This window comes from Nestor notabilis, unplaced genomic scaffold (assembly GCF_000696875.1).
Source record: "Nestor notabilis isolate BGI_N333 unplaced genomic scaffold, ASM69687v1 scaffold30251, whole genome shotgun sequence".
Lineage (NCBI taxonomy): Eukaryota > Metazoa > Chordata > Aves > Psittaciformes > Psittacidae > Nestor > Nestor notabilis.
In genome coordinates, this window is record NW_009916520.1 from 43,588 (window position 1) to 55,031 (window position 11,444).

Here is an 11,444-nt window from a genome sequence, read left to right on the forward strand (position 1 = left end):
TGGCTGTGCTGAGGTGGCGCGCCGGGGGGGGGCCGGGGGGGGTCTGTGGGTGGCGTGCCGGGAGCGGGCGAGGAGGAGGAGGAGGTGGGGTACACCTGCCCCACGCTGCCAAATTTCTCTTGGTGGGTGCTAACCCTCCATTACATCAACTGTTCTGCCCCATGAGAGGGGTGGTAGGTTTAGGGGCCCATTTACGGTGGGTTGCTGGTGCTCACCTGGAGGGGAAGGTGCTACAGGGGCTGCAGGTGGCCCACACACAGTGACCCAGGGCTGGGCTTCGTGCCCAGGAGCTTCAGCTCACGGACGCACAGCTGCCACTTGCATTGGTCATACGGTGAAGTCTCCTTGCGGTTCTGCTCATTTTCACGGGTCTTGCGCTTTGCTTTTACTCTCCCAAAAGGCGGTGAAGTTTTTCCCTTGAAGCTAGAGATGTGGTGGCAAAGTCCTCATTGAAACAGGGCAGCTGGGGCATCGGTTAGGATAAAAACACGCGGGGGTAGCTCTGTGTCCCTCACCTCTCCGAGTCCAGGCTTTTTCTCAGCAAAACTGCAGTCCTTATCTCCATCCAAGCTTTGCAGCAGTGAGACTGCAGCCGCTTGGTTATTGGTTTCTTCATTTCAATCTCTTTGATCATGTGCCATGATTAATCTGATCTCCACGAGGCGGGATGAGTAGGAGTCAGAAGAGAAATTGCAGTCGTCTGTGCCTTTGGCATGCCGGAAAGGAGCAACTCTCTAGGCTCATCTCCACTCTGGCAGCTCTAGGAAAAGCCCCATCACTTTAATGGCCATCAATGCTGTGCAAGGCTGAGAGACACTGATAAAAATGGAAATACTTGACCCAGGTACTATCACTGTCACTTGTTCGCTCTTTTTTGCAGGTTGCAGCATCGCCATGCTACAAACCACCATGGTCACCACCTACCAATGCTGATTGCTCCATTCAAAAAAAAAGGTGCCCAAGTTGATGCTGGCTTCAGGGAAGAAGCCTTATTGCCTTACAAGTGATGATAGACAATTACTTGGTGATTGGCAAGGTACAATTTTAGGGTCTGTATCTGCTTTTGTGCTGTGAAGTACAGCACTGGGCACATGTGTCCTTAATATGCACCCATGCAGTTCTGAAAAGGCTTTGACAACTGATCCCTGTGATCCTTTCTTGGTCCCTGTGGAGATGCAGGGTGGGCTCCCACCCCACACAGCCTTAGGAAGTGAGCAATTCCCTACCTAAGCCCTGCCAGAGGACAACAGGGACCAGGGAGGTGGGAAGATGTTGAGACTGGAGAGCCCAAAAGGGCCATTTCTCTGCTAGGGCAGTTGCGCTTCTGTTTGCAGCACCAGGGCTGAAGAAAAGACTTGGATATGTCATCACTGTCCACAGGTCCCCCTCACAGACCAGACGGTTTCTCAGCTGCCCAGAGGAACTCCTGAGTGATCCTATTCTGCTGTGGTTATGGCAGGCAAGATAAAATCAGCTGAGAGTTGTACTGGCAGTGTCGTTTGGAACATAATGGACTAACTCTCCCTTTAGCTCGATTAAGGGGGTTTTTATGAATCAAAAGTTAACCTGAATGAAGAGTGTTTATTTCAAAATTTCAAATGAGAGTCAAAAAAGACTTTCAGTGGTTCCATTAATCCAAATTTACAATCTTATTTATTTTGGATTCATTTTCCAACATTTTTATTGGTATAAAACACCAGTCAGACATGCTGCCAGTGTTTTGAAAGTGAAACATCTTTGTCTTTTAAGGGGTGCAATGCTTGATATAAACACCTCTTCTAAGCATCTTGTACTGGTCCCTCCTTCCCAGGCAAAAATAAGCTATACTTAATGTAAAGGGTGCTGATGTAGTTTTACAGGGAGATAGATACCAATGTGTGCAAAAAATGACTGGGAAAGTTGTTCCAGTTTAACTACTCCAATAGCTGTAAATGAGTGCAGCTTCTGAGTGCTAACAGGGCTTGAAGCAGTGGCCAGAAGGTGATGGCAGAAGTATCTGTGGTAGTTTATGAGCTGTTTTAACTCCTGTTCCCTTCCCTCTCCCTCTTCTCTAACCTGCTCAGTGCTCTCTGACTGCTTGGGGTTGATGCATCTGTAGCAGAGATGGCAGGAAGGGTTGGGAAACCTTTTCTCATCTCCATATCATGCTCAGCTGGGTTTAGCTTAGACAGCCCTGGTCCCCTCTGAAGCTCCGCCAGTGCCCAGCTGGATCCCGTTAGGAAGCAGCTCCCACAGGTGACTTTTCTGCACAGGGGAAGCTGCCCCAAAGCCTCCCACCCAGAGCAGCTGCTGCATCACCACTTCAAAAGGTGCGTGGTAATTGTGTTCATCAAAATCTGCATTGCAAAGAAGAGCTTTATAAGGTACCATGTTTTGCCTGACTGCACTTAATGCTGCTGATGAGACTGGGTGGGTTTGGGTGCAGGCCAGGGCAGTCCACATCCCTCTGCACAGGAGCACCAGGGGAAACAATCCACTTGCTGTGTTTGAGTTGTGGTACCACCCAGGTGACCAAACAGAAACCACTGCTCCGCTGGGGACGTCACCGTCTTGGCACACACGACAAGGGTGGTGAGGGGAGGGGTGATGACCTTTGCTTTGGAGAAGAGACACCAGAGCCCAGTACAAGGAAACCCGGTACAAGGAAACCCGGTACGAGGGTGGCTGAGTCAGTCCGTGAGCAGCCTGCCTGGCATCGTCACCGGGGAATCGCTGCGGAGTCGGAGCTGCAGCCTGCTCTTCCCAGCACAGCTCAGGTGCCTGCAGGCACTTGCAGGCATGTAGGAGTGAGCTCCTCCTGGGAAAGAGACCAGTGGACTTCAGATGGGAGAAGAGTCATGGCTTGCCAGTGCCCCCATGTCCTGCCAGCCCATGGCAGAGCAGCGTCCAAGCTGTCCTTCAAACCCAAGGCAGCTCGTCAAAAAAGAGGACAGAAAGAAAGGAGAACTGCCTTTTTAAAAGCGTTGGCTCTAGGTGACCCCCCTGCCTCAGGGTCTTGGGGCTGAAAGGCAGAGAAAAAGGGCTAGTTGACCTGATGTTAACCTTCAGCTGTCAGCCATTCAGCTCCCTGGTCCTCACATGCCGCTGCTTAATCCAGGAGGAAAAAAGTACAAAGCCTGCCCGGAGCCTGTGCCATCTCATTAACATTTGGCTTAAATGTGATTTTTATCCTGCACTACCAGTGCAGCAGCTCCAGCTTAAGGAGTGTTTTCCTCTGCCATTGGCTTCCCAGGCTGTCCTGGCAGCAGAGGGGCTTATCATGGCTTCTGCAGCACCATGCTTCAGGGCTGGGGTCCCTGAGGTGATCACTGGCTAATGAAACATAAGCCACGTGGAGGCACTGGCATTTTTTGGCTTCATGAAAACTTGAAAAGAGCTCTCTGTGAGGTTGCATCATCCTTCTTTTGGCCAAGATGAGGTGGTTCCCAACAGGCACAAGACACAGACCAAATGGGTTTGGCTGTTGCCTGATACCTCTTGTTGGGGCTGGTGAAACTGTAGGGTCTGGCTTGCCATCATGTCCCTCGCTGTGTATATCCAGAGGAAGGGAAGGTCAGAGGAATGGTCAAGGGAGACATCATATGCGAGAGACAACAAGGAGCACATGGGCATCCTGAGCTTCAGGCAGCCGCCTCCTGTCCCCCACACCTGTGCAGACTTCATTAAACATTAAAGCTCCGCAGTTGCCTGAGCTAGCAAGTATTACATGTGGTTAAGCCCTCATGAAGTTGGCAGGGGGACCTGCTGCCCTGGGGGTTGGCATAGGGCTGGCAAAGGTTTCCTTTTCTCAGCCTGGAGCTGGCGCTGCTGAGAGAGCTCCCATCTGACAGCTGGGTTGGAGGAGGGAGGCTTTATGCTGTCTAACATGAGCAGTGTGCTTTTGGTGGTGGAGGAACACAGCCATGCACTGAATGGGGTTGCTTGAGCTTGGAGATGGAGCTTCAACCCTATAAAGATGGATGACTCTTTGTAGGCTTGATGGGATTCTTCAGTGGAAGGACCTCTGTTTCAATTGAGTATAACAGATCTTCCTATAGCAATAAGTCATTTGAGGCTGAAGCTTGGTTTCTCTGATGTAGGCTAGTCCTACACCAAAGCCTATCTGAGGACACACACTACATGGAGAAATTACTTACTGTCAGGCTTTCCTGGTGGTAAGCTGTAGAACAGCTCTGAACCTGGGAAACCTAATGGGACAAGACTGGGATCCATGTTGCTGCTTAGCCATGAGTAAGGAGAAACCACTGTACCATGTCAGACCAAGGATCTGAATTGCTGAGCATCCTAGGGAGCCTTTGGGGAATAGCAGGTGCTCCCAAGGGCATGTTGCTTAGCACTCACTCAATTCCTACCCCTTGTCATCTCCTCCAGGAGTGTGGCCCATATGTGCCCTCACCATTCGCTGCTAATACAGGTCAAGAGCAAAGCCCCACGTGCTTCCTGAACAGCATGTGTCTATTTATCAACCCAAGTGATTCTCTATTCCACACCACTTTGCTCTTCTTGAACCCATGCAAATGCTCACAGCTGATGGTATCCGTGGGCAAGGAGTTCCTAGGTCTGCCCCCCACTACACGAGGACCTGTGTGCTTTGAAATGAGCCCCAGTTTTGCACTGGGGAGAGGCAGCAAGGCCAATCCCTATGAGCCTTCTTTGGGCCATGCGTGATTTTGTAGACCTCTACCATAACATCTTCAGTCATGCCTTTCCCAGACTGCACAGGTCCTTGCTTGTAGGGGAGCTCCTCCAGACCTTTGATCCTCCTTCATCCCCTTCTTCATGTTCCTCTGTTATATTTTGGGTCTGAGGCAGCAAAGAGGAGCCTTTTGGGGCACAGGTCAGCACGGTGGCTTGGCGAGCGTGCCTGCTCCGCAGCGCTCGCGCCAGATGCTGCTGTTTCTTGGCCGCAGGCTGTGCCAGCTCCTGTGATCCCATTTGCTGAAGTAATTGGCACCACATACCATGTGTAACCTGGTTGTTATGATATATAAATAGAGAGTGTCTTTTCTGGTATCCATGACTCTTTCTTCTCTGAAGGGTAGAGGTGACATGTCTGAGGTGGTTTTATGTGCGTTGGACTGTCTCCTGACCACAAAGACATCCTCCCAGTGCTAAATCTCTTTTGTTTTCCTGCAGAGACCCCATGGTGTGTAAGGACCATAGGTGAGAGCCTGGTGTTGCCCAAGAGTTGAAAGGAGCATATTTAGTGCAGTACCAGCTTCTTCCCTTTGCTTTTATCCTAGGTAAGATGTATTTACGAGACAACACAGAAAAGCAAAGCAAGCAAACAAACCTCACTGTGGTCAATTATCTCCTGGCTTATTTCATGCTGATAAGTCAGACGGACTCCAACTGGAACTTCAAACTTCTTTGAAGACATTCAGGCTATTATAAAAGCAAGAACACAGTTTGGATCCTGAGACGAACTTTGCTGCAGGTAACGCTGTAATGTGATTCTGTCTTAAGGAGTGATAACTTTTTTTTCCCCCCAATGATTTTTCCTTCCTCTTGGCCCCACCACAGATTCGCTGTCACCACTCAGCTCTAATCTTTTCTTTGGCAGCTGAAACTATTAACTTTATTGTTTCAGGGCTTGGCTTCTTCCTGTTAGATCTCCTAATTGGATTTTTACTCTCCAATCCATTTAATCTCCTCTTCGCATTCAGTAAAACCCTTTAACCCTTTGGCACCCCTCCACCTTGCTGACTGGTTACACTTGAAGGTGCTGTTCTCCTCATGCCGCTCTTGTTTACCTTGTCTCCCTGATTTGCATGGGTACAGCTTTCCCAAGCAACGGCTGCCATCTCCGGTCTCGCTGTCAGTAGATAGCGTGCTTCATCACCATCTCCTTCACTCTTTGCAGGCTGCAAAGACTTGTTGGGTTTTAACCAACACGAAGCAAAACAACCCACATCACCCTGTAAAAGAAGGTTTGAGGTCACTCTAGGGCCAAAATCATCCAGAAATTATTACATTTTAGCAGGGCTCGCAAAAGGCTACTGCTTCATTTGGTTGCCCAGAGAAGCTGTGGCTGCCCCATCCCTGGCAGTGTTCAAAGCCAGGTTGGACGGGGCTTTGAGCAACCTGGTCTAGTGGAAGGTGTCCCTGCCCATGGCAAGTGGGATGGAACTGGACAAACTTTAAGGCCCTTTTCAACCCAAAATTGTGATTTGCCTCCCACCTCAGAGGAGAGGCCAGTCCAGCAAGACAAAGTATCAGTCCTGTATCTCTGGCTGTGTCTTAAAGTATTGACAGCCACAAGAAAGGTGATAGAGCAGTGGGGCTGAATCCACTTCTGTCTCTGGCATGGGCCTCTGGGCTGACTATGAGCAGGTTGCGCAACCGTTCCACTTCTCTACATTCTCTTTGGAAAATGCAGATCATACAACACGCTTTCTTCCACCTCCCATCAATCTTGCACCTTCAGCTCACAAGCTCTGCAGGATGGGGTCTTGCCTATGCAGTGCCTCATGTAAGGGGGTCAGGGTCTTCACTGGAGGCTTCGAGCATTCCAAGAACAATCTAATTGGTGGTTTCTGTACAGCTGCGATGATCTCAGTCCTCCATACCAGGAATCTGTCCTCTCCATGAGTAAGCTGATGCAAACACAGGAAAATTGTGCTTTGATTTACCCAGGCAGCAGGCATGCTCGAAGCTATCCTATGAACACAGATGAGATGGTGGTGGGACTTGGGTACCCCGTATCCAAAGAAGGAGCTGTTTGATTTCATAGCCTGAGCCATGCAGCTCAGCTCACAGGAGGAGAATGGAGCTGAGACAATAGCATCATGCCACTGGTCTGGTTTTAATGTCAGGCCATGTGGTGACACAGTGCTGTGATTTTCAAGCAGCTGGGGTTATCACTTGCAACATATCTTGATTACAACCCAGGGCACAGTGAAGCAAGCTCTAGTCCAGGTCAACCAAGCCTAGTGGTGGAATAAGATCTCATCTTAGCAAGATTCTGAGATGTAAGTACAAAGGGAGGAAAAGGAGGGAGAAGGGGTACCAACATCCCTACTACCTGGCTGCTTAACCCAGGTCCAGATGCCTGGCTTCTGACAAGCCTTGAGGGACCTGCTCCCTCTCCTCTTTTCATGCTTTTTTCCAGCCTTTTTACAACCTTGGTGCCTTTGTTTTTGTAATTTTGGTTGCCATGGTTAAAGCTGTTATTCACAGCACAGTTTGCATCTTACCCATGAGACAGATATGGAGATGGAGATGTGCATGAATACTCGTGTTTATCCTCATTTCATTTCCCCCTGGACACGTGGAAAACCGAATCTGATGGAGAAGGAAAACCCTTCAGGGGAATGGAGAGAGAGGGAGAAAGTCACCTTGGAGGAGTTTGTCCGATTAAGACATAAACTAAGCCAAAAGTATGGGAAAGAAGAGAAATCACCTCAGAGCAGGTGATGTGGGAGGGCAGAGGTGGGTTTAGGTTTGTTGGTATTATTATAGGACTGAGAAAATACACAACTTCGAGTCTATTCTAAGGGTGCAGTGTCCATATGGAAAAGTGGGGGTCACGGTTACCTTCCTGTACACCATTCTCCCATTTGGCAGAGCCAACACAACCCTCCTCCTCACCCCTGGCATTTTCATGGTTGCTCCAAGTGATAAAGGAGTTTGCAAAGGGTTTTTTTTTTTGTCTCTTTTCAGACGTGCTTGTCAAATACATATATTCTTAATTTTACTTCATTCTTATTCTTCTTGTATAATACTAACTATCCAAGGAAAGGGAGAGGCATGGAACTGGGTCTTTGGCACATTCCCATAGAGTATTCTTATCCAGAGAAAAGTGACAGCAAACACTTTGGCTTTAAGACTTTGCGGGGTTTTGGCTTTGGTGTATCAGACTGAGATCATCTTATTGTTGTAACTTAGAGGTTGATTCAGAATAATGAATCTGCTAGGAAAGAGGGACCAAGTTCCTGAGTTCTGTGGCTAATGTTGTTGCACAAGTCTGAATTGATGGGACAGTTCTGAATTGCTTCACTCAAACATGCAGTGAATGAGGAATTGAATCAGTAACAGCTGGGCCTTCTTCTAGCCCCTCCAGAAAAAGCAGATTTATTTCTCTCCTTTCACCAGCCCACCAGCTCTAGTGTTGTCTAGCTGGGAATTTTGGGCAGCTCCCAAAGGAATAACCACTTCTAGGGAATTCACACTTTGCTGTTGCATCCAGATACAGTCTTATCCCATCATGCCACTGCATCATTGTGTCCCCCATCCACAGCCACTAACGCTAGTGCACATCTGCACAGACAACAGGTAGATCAGACCTGGCTTGTTAGAAGCGAGAAGGGGCAAAACTGAGCCAGTGGACCCTGGAAAAGACTACCTGCTTGCTGCCCTGGACGGTAAACTGGTTGAGTTCACTCTGCCCCATCACTGAGTTAATTTAGCACATTTCATTGCTACCTTTTAGCCTTGCCATGTGATGACTCGTAGTGACATGGTGGAGGAGGTTTCTGCTGGGACCCTTTTAAAGAGACCATGGTCAGATGACCCATCTGTCTGGATGGATGTCTGTTGTCCAGCAGCACAACAGCTTTGCTGACAGCTTGCCTGCAGGAGAGCTGTACAAAAGGGGATTTTGTGCTCCCCTCCCCGTGCTGGCAGCAGCATCAGCATTGGCTTCAGCTCTGGAAGTTGCTGGTGAGTCCTGGAGGAGGGAGCTGAGCTCATTCACCCAATCCACCAGTGATGTCTGTGCCTGGACAAAATGTGTGGGGCTGGTCCATGGTAGCTCCTAGGTAAGAAGTGAGGCCCAGGTCCTCTGGGGTATTTTGGTACCTCACATTCTTTGACTTTGCCTGGAGGCAGGACTTGTCTCCCATGTAACATGAGGCACTTGACTATGCCAGGTTATCCCTGGCTTCTGCCTACCCATAGGAGGGAGATGGCATCTCTAGGGGCTGAGTCAGCCACCGAAGAGACAAGTCACTCTCAAGTGTGTTTTTATCATTGACTGAAAATCTCCCCAGGATACTGGAACCCAAGATCAGCTGCTGACATTAAGATCTGAGATAAGAGATCCTGGGTTGAGGGGCTGGAAACTCACTCCTGGCTTGGGTGGGGACAGATGGGTAGAGGATAAAGGGGACCGCTTCTAAACCATATGCAAGAAGTGCAGAAATGGCTCTTTCTCCACCAGAGCAATGCTGGTACATCCCCAGCTCAGCAATTTTGAAAGCCTCAACCCTATGTCCAACTGCTCACCAGGGCTGGCCATTTGCCTTTTGACTGGGGCAACACTGCAGCTCACTGCCATGTGTTTCTACACCACAGTGATGCCCAGCCAGCCAGCTCTTAGTGCTCTGCAATTTTGTCCAGCCCTCATAACCCGCTGCAGAAAGCACTGACAGCACTGGTGAGGATGTCATTCAGCCCCACCTGGCTCCACGCTGATATGCACCCGCTGTCTTGCCGCATTGTCTGTTCCTTTTGGGAAGACTCCCAGAAATGTTGTTTTCTCACCCTCGTGCACTGTGGGGCTGCAGCCCTGCCTGACAGCTGCCACCCTCCCCAAGCTTTGTAACTGGGACGATGGAGCTAATGAGGGAGTGAAATCCATCCCATTGCTTTCTGTGATTGTCGTTCCCCTTCTCCTCCATTGAGTCAATGGAGAAATCTGATACCTGAGCCAAACAAGGGATGTCTGTAACCATTGTCCTACCAGCGCTGCTGGAGGCTTATGCCAAGGATGAGAAAAGCAACCCCAGAGCCACATGGACACCTCCCTGTGCTTTTGTCTGCTCCATAAAGTCACCACAAATTAACTGCAGGTATATCCTGAAAATGAATGAGTTGAAGTCCTTCACAGCCTCACATAGGCCATCTTCTGCAGAATGTGTCCTTAATTCAGTCATACCTCATTCATAAGATGCTGTATTGAGCCTGATGGCAAGGAAGGCAAGTCTGGGTGCCTGGTGCTGTACACGCAATCCACGGGTCCACTGGGAAAAGCCTGCTACAGCTCATGTGCATCCTCCTGTGGAGCAGAGCAGGGTGAGGAGCCAGCCTGGATTCATTAATTGTTGTCAGCACTGGGTGACAAGCAAACCAGCCCAAGTGTCAGCCACGGGAGTGGATTGCACCTCAGTAGTGTAGCTAATTAATTAAGTGAAATGAGTGTTTGGGAGATGGTATAATGGAGACGTGACTCAGGCACAGCACCACACGTAGCTGATCCTGCGGTTCCTCCCTACAGCATGCTCTTCTCCTGGGAGCTGGCAAAACCTTATCTGCCTTCTTCTGGGGAGAAAGAATCAGTGACAGGCAGCGGGGTTAGCAGGAGCCAGGTATGCTTATCCCAGAGGCTCAGCATCTGCTTTGGGCATGAAGGATATTGCCCTGCAACTTTGTTCCACAAGGAGGAAGGAGATCCACATAGATTCCTGGGTTGGACGGTTTAGGTGTCTCAAGAGGAGGAGGTCTGCCAGGACATCTGTGTCCCTCTTGTCATGCCTGTTGTCCATCCCCCTACCACCACCACCAAGGTGATGTGGAGATCTCTCTTCAGCATCAGCCCAGGCACTTGGACCTACCCTGCTTTAGGAAGAAGCCTGATGGGTCTAACCCTCTCCAGCTGTGGGCAACCAAAATGCATCAGTTCCCACCACTGGCACAGAAGGAGCAAAGACAATGCTGCTTCTTTCCCCCAGGTGTGCACCTTGGTAGGAGCTGAAGAGCAGGGAAGATGGCACCAAGGATGGTCTGTCTGCATTATGCACCTGAGCCCCTTGTGATCATCAGGGGCTTAAGGCTCCTGTTCTGGGATCTATACAAAACATCTTGCAGAGCCTGGCTGGGAGAAAAAATGCTCTTACCACTGCAACTGAGCCCGAAAACAGCCCTAAAGCTGTGAGTCTGTGGGTCTGTGCCTATGCCGTGTGGTCTGGGGCAGAGCTATGCAGGTGGCAGTGGCTGCACTGGAGGCACAAGGAGCCCCCTGCCAGTGCTGAGGAAGCTCCATTGCTCCTGGGCAGAGATGACCTTGGGTGCAGTCTCTCCCCGGTGAGGTGACCGCCAGGGTCTGGGCTGGAGCTGGGAGGTGTAGAAAGAGCTCATGCAAAGAGCTCTTTTCCCTTCCCTTCTCCGCGGCTCTTTTGTTTTGCACAGCCTGGCAGAAGAGGTTTCCAGTAAGCGGCCGGGGCGGGGGCAGCGCCGGCCCGCACAAAGGCAGCTCCCCGGGGGCTGTGTGGCCGCTGTCACGCTTTTTCGCTCCGATAAACGCCGGTGGCGGATGACGTGGGGCTGGGGAGCACCAGCCCCGGGGCTGATTGGTCCCAGCTCAGGTTTGAACGCCAAGGTGTCCTGGCAACGAGGAGCAGAGGAGCCAGACTTCTCCGTCCCCGCTCCCCATGCTGGGGAAAGGCAGTCGCTGCGGAGCGAGGAGCGGCACACGGGGCCACCCACTCCAGGTACCCCCTGCGCGG